This window comes from Benincasa hispida, unplaced genomic scaffold (genome assembly GCF_027475165.1).
Source record: "Benincasa hispida cultivar pf3 unplaced genomic scaffold, pf3_genome.v1.1 HicScf540, whole genome shotgun sequence".
In the NCBI taxonomy this organism is placed as follows: domain Eukaryota; kingdom Viridiplantae; phylum Streptophyta; class Magnoliopsida; order Cucurbitales; family Cucurbitaceae; genus Benincasa; species Benincasa hispida.
The window spans coordinates 3,367-21,420 of NW_028326647.1; the positions used below are offsets into that span (position 1 = coordinate 3,367).

At 39.3% G+C, this 18,054-nt stretch overlaps 1 pseudogene; it reads left to right on the forward strand.

Annotated features, from left to right (window-relative positions):
* Positions 1-549: 549 nt before the first annotated feature.
* Positions 550-661, forward strand: LOC120082309 (small nucleolar RNA R71; annotated as a pseudogene).
* The last annotated feature ends 17,393 nt before the right edge of the window (positions 662-18,054 follow it).

The following is an 18,054-nucleotide window of genomic DNA, read 5'->3' on the forward strand; positions in this document are numbered from 1 at the left end:
TATGCGATTGTTCGGTTTTCGCATTTGCGTTCATTTCCTGCATTGGCTACAAAAATAGAACATTGAAAGCATAATTAATGCAAAGTAATGGGTTAGCTGAGATTCGACATGCTGATCGACGCAAACTCTTTTTCTCATGAATTCCTAGCACGATCGACGCAATTTCTGCCTAACAACCTTCATAATTCTAAGTTAAAGGACTAAGATGGCATGCATTTCTGCATGTCATCAGTCGTCTGGTTGATTGCGTTCACTTGCCCACTATGCGTTGTTGGGCTGTTGATTGTGATTCCTTGTATCAGGTTCATCATCGTAGTCATTTGACTCTGAAGAGATGCGATGGCACCATTGTTCGCATCACTGTCCTTGATTCTTAATCTTTGATCGCTTTCTCTCCAGTCTTCATGGTTTTTAGAAATGCGATCAAGGATGTTCTTGGCCTCATCATAAGTTTTATCTAGCAGAACTCCAGTGGCTGCCACATTGGTAGCAGTATGTGAAACAGGGTTTAATCAGTGATAAAAAAATCTCCATTTGTAAGCAGTCTAGAAGCCGTTATGTGGGCAATCTCTTACCAGCCTCTTAAACCTCGCCCAAGCATCACTGAACGATTCATCAATATCCTATTCGAAACTGGTTATCAACTTCTTTCTTCGGGCATTCTCCGTTGGAGGGAAGTATTTCTTCATAAGCTTCTCTACTACTTGCTCCCATGAGGTAATCTCCCCCGGTTTGAGAGAATATGCCCATTTTCGCGCCTGGTCACACAACAAAAATGAAAATAAAGTTAGTCGAACTTCCTTGATGGAGATATTAGGGAACACAAAAGTGTTACTGATCTCTATGATACTCTGGAGGTGGGCGTGCGGGTCCTCGCCACGCCTTCCATCAAATTGTCCGGCAGTCTGAATCATCTACAGCATCACCATCTTCATTTCAAATCTCGATCCGTCAAGAGCAGGCCTCATGGTTCCTGGGGAAAAATCGTAGAGGTTAGGCGACGCATAGTCTCGAATGGGCCTATTGCAGTCATTCGCGAATAGGATGGGATTCGCCATGATATTATTTCATTTGGTCGTCCGTTTCCAGGTTGTTCCGCCATGTTATATTTCTCTTGTTGTTGTTGGCGGCGGCTATCTCTCAGTCTTTGTTGGAACATTCTTTCAATCTCTGAGTAGTAATTCGCCAGAGATTGAAAGCTGCAAAGAAATCAAAAAAATTACCGTTAGCACACTGTATTTCCGAAGTCCCTGGCAACGACGACAACTAGATGTGTTATTTTATGCGATGAAATAATGGAAGGATTGCGTTGGTGGAAAATGTGTTGTGCAAACAATTTTTCTCAGCATGACCCAAGTATAAATCTTATTGAGTTTCCTGGTAAGGCCAGGGTTGAATTCAGGGACTAAGGAAAACAATATGCGGCGGTAATTTTGAGATCACTTTGCGGTAATAAATAAATTAATGGTTTGGTTGGTTGTTGTTTATATTTGTTGCATAATCAATCTTTTCTCAAATCTGCGTTATTTTATGCGATGAAATAATGGAAAGATTACGTTGGTGGAAAATGCGTTGTGCAAACAAGTTTTCTCAGCAGGACCCAAGTATAAATCCTACTGAGTTTCCTGGTAAGTCCAGGGTCGAACTCAAGGACTAAGGAAAACAATATGCGGTGGTAATTTTGAGGTCACTTTGCAGTAACAAATAAATTAATGGTTTGGTTGGTTTGTTGTTTGAAGTATAAAAAGTATGCGGCGGATTTGAGAAAAGATTGATTATGCGATAAATACATTGAGTATGTGGAGGAACGGGTTGAGAAGGTCTTTAGCTAGCGTTTCCTGAGGATGCGTTCAAACTATGCGATCATGCTATACTCATGTGACAACAAATCATTTTCCAATGCAAATGCGGTGGCTCCTAATTGTAGGATGCATGCGATGAATGCGATAGTGTCTATAGAGCTTATTCTTAAGTCTCTACTTCTTGCCTATGCCATGATGCAAGATGCACACAAGGACAAGGTGACCCCATACAATCATAACCTATCTCTAGGATGCATGCGATGTGTTAATAGCAAACAGAGCTTATTCCTAAGCTTCTATCTCTTGATTATGTGTTATAATCTGACTCGCACGAGCCTAGATTCTAATCTGACTTTTCCAAGCCTAGATTCTATCCTTAGACTACCCTTCCGAGTACCTCTAATGGACGAATAACGCATACATAATACAAGATAATCGCATAGAATGAAGATCCCCAGTTATGCTAGCTAAGTGCTTCTCAACCCATTCGACAGATTTAGCTACTCACGCGTAATGTACAGAGAGTGAACAGATATAAAGATGTAATTTCCATTTCTATAAATACATTGAGAGTACAAAATGACAATAGAAAATAAAGGATAGAGAGCCTGGTAGAAATTCCTTGCTTCCCAATGCTTTTACACTATTATCTTTATTCTGCTCAAAAGATGTTCTTGCTTCCGCAAGCGTTAGCCCTCTTTCTGGATTCGCACTTCCGGCACTCTTCCAAGTTCACCGGAATGATCTCTCGATACAATTTCCCTTCACTCACTTCCACCTTCTAAGTAAAAGACAACTATGAACAAGGCTACTTCTATCTATAGGGAAAATTATCTAACTGCACGAACGAACTCCTTCATTGAAGGTGGCCTTCGGTATTTATAGAGTTTCGGGGTGAAAGGTTTCTTCTCTCTTATGATTGCACTGATGGGATGGCATTAATTCTCTATCTGTTGCATTGAATAATTGTCACCGAAAAGTTGAGTGTACTTGCTACAGTAGGTCGCTAACGGCTTGTCAACTTAATTCGGAATCGACAGTTATCAGCTTTCTGTCCCATCGTGATTTATTACGCTTTTCACCCAAATGTGCCCACCATGATGTGTCGGCTCTATGCAGCAACCTTCTTGAGCGGATATTCGCAAGCGCAATTTGATCGCATAGCCTTGCGGCAACGCAATCTCTTAATGCGCTCAGATGTTAATTTCCGTGGATCGCATTTCCGCCTTGTGTCAACGCATTTTCTGCACAAAAATACACAAGTTAGCTGTTTTAATGCAATGGACACATGCGACTGCAATATTGTGAACTTAATGTTTTTGGACGCAATATTGTATATTTTTATCATCGCAATCCTGCATTGTTTTATGAATTTGCGCTATAATAGCGTGCATTTCTGCCCGTTATCATAGGTTATTGAGTTCAAACAGTCAGTTTTAATAGTAAATGTCATTGTAAAGACAAGTTGCTATTTTGTTGTCCGATCTTATACAAATATCTTTTGCATTGGATGCCCCCATTCGCTTGTCTCCACATGAATGATTTCGGGATCACTTCGATTGTATCAATATACAAAGCGAGTCGCATCCATATTGTCCCCAAGATAAGGTACCTAACCTTTCCTTATAGTTGTAGACCGTTTTGGCTATATACTCAAACCTGATCTTCTTTTATATCTCCACATTGTTGGTTTACAAAAACATGCAGCGGAAGAAAACAGAATCATTAAGCATTCTGATTTCTTAATTTTGACATCAAAATAATCTTGTTCATAGGGTATTAAGAGGGTTTCAACACATACCTTTGAAGATCCTCTTCAAACACAAATTTGAGCTGCAATCTTCTCCAATTGAAGTCGTGGACCACCATTAGAGCTTCCCTACTATTCTCTAGAAGCATTAGATTGAGTTGTGGGACTCAAAACAAGCTTGAACATAGAGAAATTGGAGGAGAGGTTTTTTAGTTTTTCAGCTTGTTGAAGAACAACTTCATCAACTTTCAAGAACTCATCAATTCAGCAAATTGCATGTCCTTTTCCACTCAATCAAGAGTGGTTTTATTACATAACTCACATGCAAACTGATCACCTAAAGTGATTCCAGCTACTCTTTGAATTTTTTGCTGGAATTATGTGAAAGAAGGTGACTAACCTTCTTGCTTGAAAGTTGGAAAATCCCACATTGATATTTTTCTCAATTTTCAATTTCCCTTTTGATTTGAAATTGATTTTCAAAATCAAAACTGTTTTCAATTTAATCCTATAATTAAATTGAAATCTTATTAATTTTACAAACATAAATTCAGTAATCATTTTATCTAATAAAATTAATAGTTAATAATCAATTAAATAATTTAATTAATTCTATTAATTTAATATCAAATACTAAATAAATTTGCGACCAATTCCATTACCAAGAATCCCTATTCATGAAACTAATATTTAAATCATATTTGTATATTAATCGATTCTCCAATTACGTTTAATTAACTCTTAAACGTGTAATTTTATCACATATAATTACTAATTCTCTTAATTCGAAATTGAATGTTTCAAATCAACTTATCATGCTATTCTAAGGCTAATTCTGTTTATGAACTAGTATGGGGACCTAATGGACCTATAGATCATGGGCTCCAATGATCTTAGATTAATTGGCTAAACTCTTTACACCAAATTAACCCCCATTCGTTAACTATCGGGTCAATCCACTAAAGCCTAGTAGTTGTACTCCCCTCACTGTAGATATATTGTGTCCACTCAATATAACCATGATCAGTAACTTAACCCTTAATAGGTTGTTTTACCCCCAATATTACCCCTTGTTCCTTAAGTCATATTGATCATCTAATGAATAATTTGTTTGTGATCTAATCAACGAACAGAATCCCTCTCGGGCTAATGAGAGGGCGGGGCCCCTTGTTCAAGACCTGAAGTCAGTACTTCAGGGAACAACCTCTCTACTATCCCTAAAAGTGGGTAAGAGTTAATTCTGTCTTGCACTCTATGTCCCCAGCTATCTACTCGATCTTACCCCTAAAATGGGAGGCTTACTGAGCCGGCGTTGTTGAGCCAACCCTCACCTATGAAAATCTAAGGATAATTCCGAATAAATAAGAGTTCATAGTTAGCTCAAAATTAAGGTTAAGTTACTTAGGTCATTGCTATGAAATAGTTTGTCTTAAACAGTAAATAGCGTTATAAAGTAAAAGTGACTTATTTCTTGGTCCGATCTTATGCAAACTCATTGCATAGGATGCCTCCACTCCTCATGTCACCACATGAACGAACCAGAGTCACTTCTTTTGTAGCACTTTACAACTCCTTGTAACAACTATAAAGTAGGCCGCATCCGATAGTGTTACCAGAATAAGGCACCCAATCTTATTCATATACTACATATCATTTTGACTATTTACTCGAACCTAATCCACTTTTATATCTCCAAATAAAGTCAAGTACTCATATAATAGTCATGGATCTTTTAATTTTTTGAATTTATTTCTAAAATGAAATAAGCAATTCATAAATTCAATTACAACTTTATTGAATCAAACTTTAATAATAACTTTATTGAATTTTAGAATAAGTTTTCTTTTTCAAATCACGAGTTTTAGGACATAAAACCGAAAAAACTCCCACTTGGACTAAAACTCCAATGGATTTTTACATATATATATACAAATATATATACAATATTGAGTAATGAGAGAATAAATACAAGAAACTAGGGCATCAGATACCTAGTACTTCTTCTACTTGCCCCAGTTCTATCTATTTCACAGTTCTAGTCCCACTAGGTGACCTTCGAACAATGTAGCTAAGAGCGCCTTTGTAAATGGATCAACCGAGTTGCTTAAGAGGCAATCTGCGTGACAATCATGTCTCTCAGTGTACATACGAAGCTTCTATGGTGGACTTAGCAATACAACTTTGCTTGATACTCCTCCACACTATAGCTCCTCCGTTTAGAGTGAATACTGACCTCAAGTAGATTTCCTAGAATCAATGTATTCAATAATGATCAGATCTTAGCACCACACACTGTCACACCCTCTCCCAGATTACCCTCTCAACCTAGAAGAAGATGTGACGGTAGCAGTTACTAGCCTTATCACTAGCACTTACTCCCTTTACTTACTTACTTAACTCCTTTAGTGCCAACCTGATAAACATATTAACTTATACAATTAGCCCACATCATAAAGGTGATGCGTTATTTTATTAAGTGGAAATATGGATGATATGCGTTGATGGATTGCGTTGTGCACTCAAGTTTCCCCAGCGGAATTCAAGTGTAAATTCCTCTGAGTTTCCTGGTAAGTACAGGGTCGAACACAGGGACTTGTGAAAATAGATTGCATTGATAAATTTTTTATGAAAACTTTGCGGTAATCGGGAAAATAAATAAAGTGTTTGGTTGTTGATTGCATTGATTAAAAGAAATAACAAATTCGGCAGAGCTTGAAAAGAGTTGGTAAACGGGAAATGTGATGAATATGTGGTGAACGGATTGAGAAAGATTTCGGCTAACACTCCCTAGAATGTGTTCATGCTTTGCGATCATGCAACATGCATACAACAGTAAACCACCTCTCGGTTCAAATACCACGGCTTCTAAGGCTAGAACGCATGCGAAAATTATGCGATAAGTCTATAGGGTTTACAAATAAACCTCTATCTCTATTTATGTGATGACAACATGACCTTCACACAAATATGCGACCGCATAATATCATTCCCATTCTTGGGATGCATGCAATGCAAGTTAACAAATAGAGCTTATCTCTAAGTCCATATCTCTTGTTTATGCAAGCCTAATCTTGCTCTTTCGAGTTCAGATTCTAATCTAGCTCTCTCGAGACATTAGGTTCTTTCTTTAGACTCTCTCTCGAGTAACTCTAAAGGGTAATTTACATAGCATAAAACAAGACAATCGCAAGGAATGAACTTTCTAGGTCATGTTAGCTTAGTTCTTCTCAACTCATTCAACTAGTTTAGCTACTCATGCGTATTAAGAGAGAGAGCAGATGTAGAAATAGGACTTCCATTGAATAGATACGAAGACGAAGTTCAAATAACAATGCAAGTATAATAAAGAGTCTGGTAGTAATTTTTTGTTGCCATGCGTTTACACTGTTTCTACTCGTGCTCTAAAGATATTCTCGCTCTCGCGAGAGTCGGCCCGCTCTTTGCCCTTACGGCCCAAGGTTCTCTCTCAAGTTGCCTTGGGCGATCTCTGGCACCACCACACTTCTCGTGCTCTACCTTAAAAATGAAAGAAAAACTATGAACAGAAGACGGTGAGCTGGTTATATCGTGAACTTGTCAATCGATCAACAACTTTTCTGAAGAATACACTTGGTATTTATAGGGCATCAATGGTGAAAGGTGGCTTCTCTCTCCCGGTTGTACAGATGGGATAACTTTAATTCCTGATTAACGCGCCGAATGATTGTTGCTGATAAAGTTGAATGTACTTTGTGACCGTTATTGGCTGTCAACTTAATGTGGATTCGACTGTCATCAGCTTTTTGTCCCATCGCTCTTAATTGTCCTTTCACCCAGATGTGCCTACCATGTTGCGCTGACCAAGTTGCGGTGATTCTTCTTGGGCAAATATTTGCGAGCACGATCAACAGAAAGTCTTGCGGTGAAGTTGCGCTCGACCAATGTATTCCTATGATCACAATCTTGCATTGCGTTAACGCATATTCTGCACAAAAAAATACAAAAATCAGTAGTTCTAATGCGTTGAACGCATGTGACCGCAATATTATAGAATTTATGTCTAATGGACGCAATGTAACATATTGCATCAACGCAATTCAACATTGTTTAAGAACTTAGCACTATGATAACGTGCATTTCTGCTTGTTATCACACCCCCAAATTTAAACAATGCTTGTCCTCAAGCATAAGCTAAAGATTCTTTTAGCAAGTCCACCGCAAAGTTCTTTTCCTAGTTTTCTCAAGGATACTTCATTCAAGTCCTATATACCAGAATTTCCTCAAGTCTTATTCAAGTCTCTTCTTAAAATATTTCTAAGACCTAGGGACTGCAAGTTTAACTTTCAAAAGAACTTTACTAAATTCCGGAATATCGCATGATTTATTTCAAAAAGAAAATTTTTCACAGGGTGTCAAATGATTTATCCTTGCACAAAAATTTTCTTTATTACTATTTTTTTCTGACCTTGCATTGATCCAAGTGCCTTGCCTTCGTTTTGGCTTGCCCCCACGGGTGTCATGCGGACATCCAACTACGAGCAATGCACTCTTTCTCAGACTAAACTCATACCGATTTGGCATTAGAGTAGTGGTCATTGATTTATGCGTTGATCCTGGTGACTTACTTTTGTTTTGGCTTGCCCCAATGGGTGTCATGCGAACATCCAACTATAGGTAAGTGCCTTTCACAACTTAACTCTTATCAACATGGGTTTCCCATTGCGTTGACAGTGGAGTTGTTATTCTCGCATGATTTTTTTTTTTTTTTTTTGTAGAAATAGCAAGGTCGAAAATAAATACCTCACCTTCAAATTTAAAATGCGGCAATGTCCTCATTGCCAAAAGATTAAAATAAGTCATGCGATGGTCATAGAATGCGTTGTAAAGAAAGTTTGAAAGAAAGCTGGAAAACCCCTAACTTTGAGAAATATTTCATGAGGCGACTATCTTAAGATGAAGTTGACTCTAATATATACGAAAGAAATGGAAGCATATTTTTCATCATTGAAATCATACTTGGCAAAGAAACGGAATGCGGTGACTCACGAAATTTATTAAGGGTTATGTCAAATGATTGTGGTGATTAAAGAGGATGCAGTGATAAAACTTTGAAGATTAAACTGTAATGTGATAGTGCAAAATTAGAAATAAAGATAAAAAAGAGTATACCCCCGAATTTTGTGCTTTCGTCCGCATTGTATTGATGGATCTATTTTTGTGGCAATCTCTCTTCTTTGGATTGCGGTGATGGAATAGGATAAGTGCTTCTTCGCGTATCATCTCCGCAATCCATCGCCTCGACCATTGTACGAAAAATAAAGAGAGGGTCAAATTATTTTAAACAAAATAAAAAATCATTATCGCAATTTTTTTTGTATAATAATGATAGTGATAGTAAAATAAGGATAAATCAAAATTGAAAAGATGGTGAATGTTCCGAGTAGTGGAGAAAAGAATTGAAGACTTGAAGTTTCCCAAAACTTACGTCCCTAAGAGATTACGATCATTTGATAACACAGGGACCACCTACTTCCTTCTTTATTCAAAGTCTCTTAGTTCCACAGAGTCGACTTGGCGATGCCAATCTTCTCCATGGTATGCCTTTACTCACTACCCATTGACTTTGAATATGTTGGTTCCATCGTCATTTGATAATTCCACCCGCCATGTGGAAGTACTTGTCGAATTATGAATGGTCCGGACAAACGTGACTTTAGCTTTCCCGGGAAGAGTCGTAGACGTGAATTGAAAAGCAAGACTTTTTGCCTGACTTGGAGGTTCTTGCTGCATATGCATTGATCATGCTAGCGCTTGGTGCGCTCTTTATAAATCTTCGCATTCTCGTATGCGTTGTTCCTCCATTCTTCTAGCTCGATCAGTTGCATTTTTCGCGCTTCCCCTGCCTTCTTTAAATCAAAATTCAGCTTCTTTACCACCCACAGTACCTTATATTCCAGCTCCAAAGGCAAGTGACATGTCTTACCAAATACCAGCGCATAGGGGGACATACCTATGGATGTTTTAAATGCGGTTCGATATGCCCATAACACATCGTCAAGCTTTGTTGCCTAGTCTTTCCGTGAAGGCTTTACTATCTTCTCAAGTATCAATTTAATTTCTCGATTGGACACTTCAGCTTGACCATTCGTTTACAGATGGTATGTGGTGGCCATTTTATGGAGGATATTGTACTTGCGCAGTAGCTTCTTGATATTGTGATTAACAAAGTGTGATCCTTCATCACTTATGATGGCACGGGGAGTGCCAAAACGAGTGAAGATATTTCTCTTCAGGAACTAGGAGACTACCGCCGCATCACTTGCAGCGCATGGTATTGCCTCGACCCACTTGGAGACATAATCGACGGCTAATAAAATATAGTATTTACCATTTGAAAGGAGGAATGGTCCCATGAAATCAATTCCCCATGCGTCGAATAATTCCAGCTCCAAGATAGTGTTCATTGGCATTGCATTCTTCCATGAAATTTTGCCCGTGCGTTGACACCGATCACATTTCATTGCGTAGTCAGCAACATCCTTAAATAATGAAGGCCAAAAGAATCCACTTTGCAAAACTTTAGCTGCAATGTGTTGCCCTCCAAAGTGCCCTCCATATGACGAATCGTGGCACTATGACAATATGCATTGTTGAGCAGCATTTGGTACGCATAATCGAATGATTTGGTCTATACCTCTTCTATACAAATTCGGCTCATCCCAATAATAGTGTTTGCATTCATACTTGAGCTTCCTCTATTGATGGTAGGTGTAATCTTCAGGAAATTGTTCACAGACCAAATAGTTAACGATGTCCGCATATCAGGACATTTCTTCTATGTGGAACAGCTGCTCGTCCAGGAACACGACACTCACCTTAGATTCATTGCGGTCAACCTCAGGATTTTCCAATCTAGACAAGTGATCCGCAACTTGATTCTCTGTCCCCTTCTGATCAATTATTTCAATATTGAACTCTTGGGGAACCCATCTAATCAATCTCGGCTTTGCGTCTTTCTTTGTCATTAAATATTTGATTGTCGAGTGATCAGTGTGAATGAGTACCTTTGTTCCCAACAGATATGCCCCGAATTTCTCCAATGCAAAAATCACAACCAGGAGTTCTTTTCCAGTGGTGGTATAATTTATTTGAGCAGGGTTTAGAGTTTTACTCGCATATGTGATGGGGTGCAAAATAATTTTCTTCTTTTGTGCTAATGCAGCCCTCATTCCATACCCGCTTGCATCGCACATGATTTCAAATGGCGTTCTCCAATCTGGCGCAATTAGTACGGGCGCGGTAATTAGTTCATCTTTTAATACTGTGAATGCGTCGAGGCAGTTGTTGTGAAACTCAAATTTCCTATCCGCCTTTAATAACGTACTCAGTGGTCGTGCTATTTTTGAAAAGGCCTTAACAATTGTCTATAGAATCCAGCATGCCCCAAGAAGCTCCGCACGGCCTTCACGCTGGTTGGAGGTGGGAGTTTTTCAATTGCTTCAATCTTTGCTTTGTCCACCTCTAACCCTTCCCGGGAGACTTTATGTCCCAACACTGTACCCTCTTTCACCATGAAGTGACATTTTTCTCAATTGAGCACCAGGTTTGTCTCTTCACATCTTTTCAGAATTTTCTCCAAATTGGCCAGGCAGACTTCATAAGTGTTCCTATAAACGGAGAATTTATCCATAAATATTTCCACTGAGTCCTCGAGATAATCTGAAAAGATCACCATCATGCACCTTTAAAACGTGTTTGGCGCATTGCAGAGGCCAAACGGCATGCGGCGAAAAGCAAACGTCTCATATGGGCAGGTGAATGTGGTCTTGTCTTAGTCTTCAAGAGCTATCACGATTTGATTGTACCCAGCATATCCATCCGAGAAGCAATAAAAATCATTCCCTGCTAGTCTGTCTAGCATTTGATCAATGAAGGGCAGAGAGAAGCGATCTTTCTTTGTGGCCGCATTCAATTTGTGATAGTCTATACATATGCGTCATCCAGTGATGGTTCTTTGCGATATTAATTCATTGTTCTCATTTGGGACTATCGTCATTCTGGCCTTCTTCGGCACACATTGCACGAGGCTGACCCACGTGCTATCTACAATGGGATAGATAATGCCCGCATCCAGCCTTTTGATAATCTCCTTCTTGACGACCTCTTTCATCGTAGGGTTGAGTTTGCGTTGATTTTCAATTGTTGCTTTGTGGTCATCATCAAGATGAATGTGGTGCATACAGTACGCGGGGCTAATTCCTCTAATGTTAGCGAGCGTCCAGCCAATTGCTCACACATGTTTCTTGAGAATGCTCATCAACGCATTCTCTTGACCTTCGTTGAGAGTAGAGGAAATTATCACTGGCAGCTTCTCATTCTGCCCCAAAAATGCATACTTCCAATGGCTTGGTAAGGTCTTTAATTCAAGTGTTGGTGGTTCCACGAGGGAAGGTTGTATTGTTTTTCTTTCTTCCGCCGGCTCTACTTCTTGCGTTGTGATCATCTCTTCTTCCTTGTTTGTTTTTGTTGCGATTGCATTGCAGGCAACAACAGATGCATTGGCATCCTCTTCTTCATAGTCTTCATCAGACTTTTCTTCTTCAATCAAATTCAGGTCATCATCAGAATCTTGCAGGTCTTCCTCGTCCGGGAATTTCATGACACAAATTATGTTAAATTTGAGCTTTTGTCTGTTTATGCTTAAAGTGATTTCTCCCTTGTGAACGTCAATTTGAGAACGACTCGTTGATCGGAAAGGTCGCCCCAAAATGATGGGCACATCTTTTTCGGCCTCATAGTCTAGGATGATGAAGTCAGCTGGCAAAATAAATTTATCAATCGTGATCAGCACATCCTTCACCTTACCTTCTGGATGAACCAGAGACCTATCAGCCAATTGAAGAGTCACTAATGTGGGCACGAGTTACCCCACATTTAATTGTCTAAAAATTGATAGCGGCATCAAATTTATGCTGGCCCCCAAGTCACACAGGGCTTGCCCAATATAGAGTCCTCCTATGGAGCAAGGAATAGTGAAGCTCCCAGGATCGCTCATCTTCGATGGGATAATGGATTTAGAACTTTGCGTTAATGCCACCGTGGCAAATTTTCCAGTGCATCTTTTCTTGGTTACCATGTCCTTCAGAAACTTGGCAAAGGCATGCATTTCCTCAATCGCTTCACTGAAAGGAATGTTAACATGTAATTACTTTAACATAGATAAGAAGCGTTGGTACTGTACCTCTTCATTTTTCTTCTTCCTTAGTCTCTTTGGGAAGGGTGATAACTAGACTTTCACAATTCCCATTTCATTAGGCTTCGAGGTCGACGCAACCTCAGGTTCTACTGCTTCATTTTCTCTTTCTTCTTCTTGCGTTACCGCCATCTCAGGCTCAGTTGCGATGGAAGTTGTTCTACTATGCTCTTTCTTTTCTCCCTCCACAATCTTCCCACTACACAATGTCACAACCTAACATTGCTTCTTACCTAATCCCCCCGAGTTGCATGGAAGTTTGGTTGAACTTGGCAACGCCCCTTGCGGTCGACTTTTCAGCTCACTCGTAATCTGACCCATTTGCAATTCGAGATTGTGGATGGACGTGACCTGACTTTGAAGCACTGTCTCGTTTTTCTCTATATATTGCTTCAATAGGCTCTCCAAAGAAGAGGATTGCGGTGGTTGCTATGAGCTACTTGCTTGACTACTCGGTTGACCGTTGTTGTGTTGAAAGAATCCTGGTGGCCCTTCTTTTTGCGCCACAGGTTGAAAATTTTGTTGTTGATTCTTTCAAGCAAAATTGGGGTGGTTTCTCCACCTGGGGTTGTAAGTGTTTGAAAATGGATTATTTTTCACAAAGTAGACAGATTGTGGATTTTGTGGGCAATCTTCCATCGCATGCCCATCACCACAAGTCGCACACCTTGCGGTGCTCTGACTGATTGCGTTGATTTGCCCACCTTGCGGTGTTGGGCTGCTGATCGCCATTCCTTGGATCAAATTCATCATTGCGGTCATTTGGTTTTGTAATGAAGTAATAGCACCATTGTTTGCGTCAGACTCTTTAAGTCTCAATCTCTGGTCACTCTCTCTCCAGTCTTCATGGTTCTTGGAGATGCGATCCAGAATATTCTTCGCCTCATCGTATGTTTTGTCAAGCAAACCTCCAGCAGTTGCCGCATCGGCAGCGATCTTCGAAGCATGATTCAAACCATGATAGAAAATTTCTATTTGAAGGCAGTCTGGTAACCCATTATGTGGACAATCCCGAACCAACCTTTTAAACCTCATTCAAGCATCGCTGAGCGATTCGTCCAAGTCTTGTTCAAAATTAGTAATAAGTTTCCTTCGTCTTGCATTCTCGGTAGGTGGAAAATACTTCTTCATAAATTTCTCCACTACCTGCTCCCAAGAAGTGATCTCTTCTGGTTCGAGAGAATGTGCCCATTTCCTAACCTAATCACAAAGAGAAAATTGGAATAACTTAATCAAACTTCTTCCGCAGAGATGTTCGGGAACATAAAAGTATTATAGATTTCAATAAAACTTTAGAGATGAGGGTCCTCGCCACACCTTCCTCTGAATTGACCTACAGTCTGGATCATCTGTAGCATCACCGGTTTCATTTCGAATCTGCTTCCGTCGAGGGCAAGCCTCATGATTCCCAGAGAAAAATCATAGAGGTTTAGCGATGCATAGTCCCTAATGGGCCTATTGCGATCGTTTGCCAACAAAATCAGATTCGCCATGACATTGTTATCATTTGGTGCTCCACCTCTAGGTTGCTCCGCCATCTCTTCTTTATCGGATTGTGGTTGTTATTGGCGGTCTCTCAATCTTCTTCTAAATGTCCTCTAAATCTCCGGGTCATAATTCGCCAGAGATTGAAAGTCCTGCAAAGAAATAAAAAAAAATTACCGTTAACAAACTATTTTGCCGAAGTCCCCGGCAACGGCGCCAAAAACTTGATGCGTTAATTTATGAAGTGGAAATATGGATGATATGCGTTGATGGAATTGCGTTGTGCACTCAAGTTTCCCCAGCATAATTCAAGTGTAAATTCCTCTAAGTTTCCATGTAAGCTCAGGGTAGAACACGAGGACTTGTGAAAATAGATTGCGTTGGTAATTTTCGATGAAAACTTTGTGGTAACGGGGAAAATAAATAAAGTGTCTGGTTTGTTGATTGCGTTGATTAAAAAGAAATAAATAAATGCGGCGGATTTGAGAAACGAAAGTTGCATTGATAGATGCAATGAGTATGCGATGAATGGGTTGAGAAGATCTTTAGCTAGCGTTACTTGGGAATGCGTCAGACTATGCGATCATGTTACTACCATGCACAACAAGTCATTTTCCAATGTAAATGCGATGCTCCTAAATCTAGGACGCATGTGTTGCATACAAAATGTCCATAGAGCTTATTCCTAAGTCTCTACTCTTGTCCTATGCGTTGATGCAAGATGCATGAAAGCAAGGTGACCACATACAATCATATCTTATCTCTAGGATGCATGCGATGCATTGATAACAAATAGTGTTCTTTCCTAAGCGCCTATCTCTTGTATTATGCATTCTAATCTGACTCTCCCGAGCCTAGATTCTGCCCTGACCTTTCCAAGTCTAGATCCTGTCTTAGACTACCCTCCCGAGTATCCCTAAGTGACGAATGAAGCATACATAAACAAGATAATCGCAAAGAATGAAGATTCCCTAGTTGTGCTAGCTAAATACTTCTCAGCCCATTCAACTAATTTAGCTACTCATGCGTGAATCACAGAGAGTGAACATGTATAGAGAAAGAAATTCCATTCTTATAAATAAGTTAAGTATAAAATGCCAATGGAAGTTTATGGTAGAGAGCATGGTAGATATTCCTTGCTGACCAAGGCTTTTTATACTGGAATCTCTATTCTGATCTAAAGATATTCTCGTTTCTGTAGGCGTCGGCCCTTTCTCTATCTTTGAAGCTTCCGGCGCTCTCCTGCTTACCAGAATGATCTACCGGCACAATTTTCTCCCTCGTGTCCTTCTTAAGATGAAGGAAAACCAAAAACGAAGACATGCGAACTAGAACAAAAGATTGTAAAAGTCGTGAACCCCTTTTTTGAAGAATGCACTTGGTATTTAAGGAGTTATAATGTATAGTATGCATGTTTAGGGTTTAAATTGTTTTAATATAAGTGTTATATTAAATCATGAAATATCTGGTATTTGTTATGGATGCAAAGCATGTCTAAAGTTTTATAAGTTGTATAAAATTAGGTTAGACATTTAAAATTCGTAACAAAGATAAGTTGCATGCTCATGTAGGATGACCACTTATTTTAATAGTTAAAATAGGTTGTTATCTTGTAAAACTACGGTTACAAACTCAACCAGCATATAATCCTGTCTAAGGCTGAAGGTACTTAAGTTGATGGTCTATGGAACACCGCCTACCTGGGGATTATGGTCGAATAATTTAGCATTGTTACTCAGTTTTATTAACACACATGAGCAGTGTGAGGTTTTAAAACTGGTTTATCACCTAGACTTAGGTTGTTTACTTATCTGGAACATAACTAAGTAAAGATTTACCTAAAAACAAATAGAACACTTCAGTGAGAGATTAATAACATATACGATATGTTGTTCATAGCTCTCATGTCCCTAAAAGTTCGTGAGATCCATGCAACGCTTCGTGACACCCTAGGAGTGACCTCCATTCGGAAGGTATTTACATGGATCAAAATCAAGTTGAATAGGGGAAGTAGTTCATAAAAAGTAGGTGAAGGATATATGTAAACGTGTCATGCAGTCTTTTCCATTAGTTTGGATCCTGAGATTTCTATGGTGTGCCTGCTGTTGTCTTTTGGGCAGCATTAGCTAGTCGCTAACTGTTTGAGTATTAATTTTTTTCTTTTGATATGCGTTGATGGTCATGCGTTGATCATGCGTTAATTTGAAGAATATGCAGTATGCGTAATCGTGTATGCGATGATTATGCATCCCTACCACAAGTTTTCTTGCTGTCTCGCCAAGTATAACGAGATCATAACTTTCTCGGGATGATTCGAGGTCGAGCATGGGGACTTGTAGCTAAAAGATGTTTGTAAAGTAATGCGTTTGAAGTAGAGAATAAAAATAAAAAGAAAGAAGTTGATTAACTATGCGCTACTCCTATTCCTAGCTAAACAGACTGTACAATTGACGTTTGACTATGAGAATCGGTAGAGATACAACCACTGTTCACGCATAATGAGATGCATGGAGAAGTAAGGTTGGGGAGAAGATACCATCAAGTCCTTAAGATTGGTCTCAATGGTAATCCCAGCTCGTCACATTAACGCATCACACACCTCTCGGTGGTTAGCCACATGCTTTATATCTCTATAATACATGGTTGCGTTGAGCATAAGATCATTCTTATCTCTTGGAATATTGTTTACTTTGCTTAGTGAGTTCCACTACTTACCCTCTCGGGTAGTTGGTTATAGCTACTCTGCTCATAGGCAAGAATTGTGATAGCCTCGCATTAAGCAAATCGGATTGACTCACTATACTCGTGCAACGCACACCTCTCAGTGGTTTGTTACATGCGTCAAATCTCTATGCTACAGGTTGCGTATGCGATAACTATTGCAATCTACACTTAACTCATTGCGGTGAAAGAAAATAATGATAAAGTAGAGGAAGATGATGAAAATGATGTTGAAGAAATTAAAGAGATGCATTGATTACAAAATGTATTAATGTCTTAAGCCAAAATGTGATACAATACAGAAGTAAGAAGAGAGGTGGAGGTCTAGATGTGGAAATCTCTTGCTTCCATCAGATGTGTGTCAAGGCTGTCGGTGGTGTAATGGATGGGCGGTGGAGTAGTCTCTCTCAACCTTTATCTCCGACGAAGCTCCGATCGTCAATCGGAGGAGGTTGTGGAAGTGAAGAACTCTCAAAGACTTTCTGCTCATGCTATTGTCTATGATCATAAGAATCTGCCTAAGGCAGAGTCCTAAATGCTTTGAATTCAGCTCCAAGGCTTTATTTATAGAGCTCAGATGCCGACAACTTTGATAATCTTGCTCTGAATCATTGCCATCACTAACGCAATAGGTGAAATGTCATCATGATCTCATCTCTTTGATACTCCCAAGGTATGCGTTCATGATTGTTTCTTCTGAAGTATCAACGTATTCCACCCACTTTGTGATCAACCTTCTATCATGGCTATCACTCTGTAGTTGCGGCATTCCATGCGACGAACTTGTTTTCATTAAAATCAACGCATGTGATCAACTTTGCGTTGGTTTGGGATTAGCGCATGCGATCGATTCCTATGACAGCTACAAAATAGACATTTTGATGCAAAATAACGTATGATATAGGGTTAGCGGAGATTTTCAGTGTTGATCGACGCAAGCTCATTATTTCACATGAATCTTTAGCAATATTAACGCATATTCTGCTCATAAACCCTCATAATTCTAAATAAAAGGTTGTAATAGCTTGTCGTCTATAAGTTATCACACCCTCAAATTTAGAATT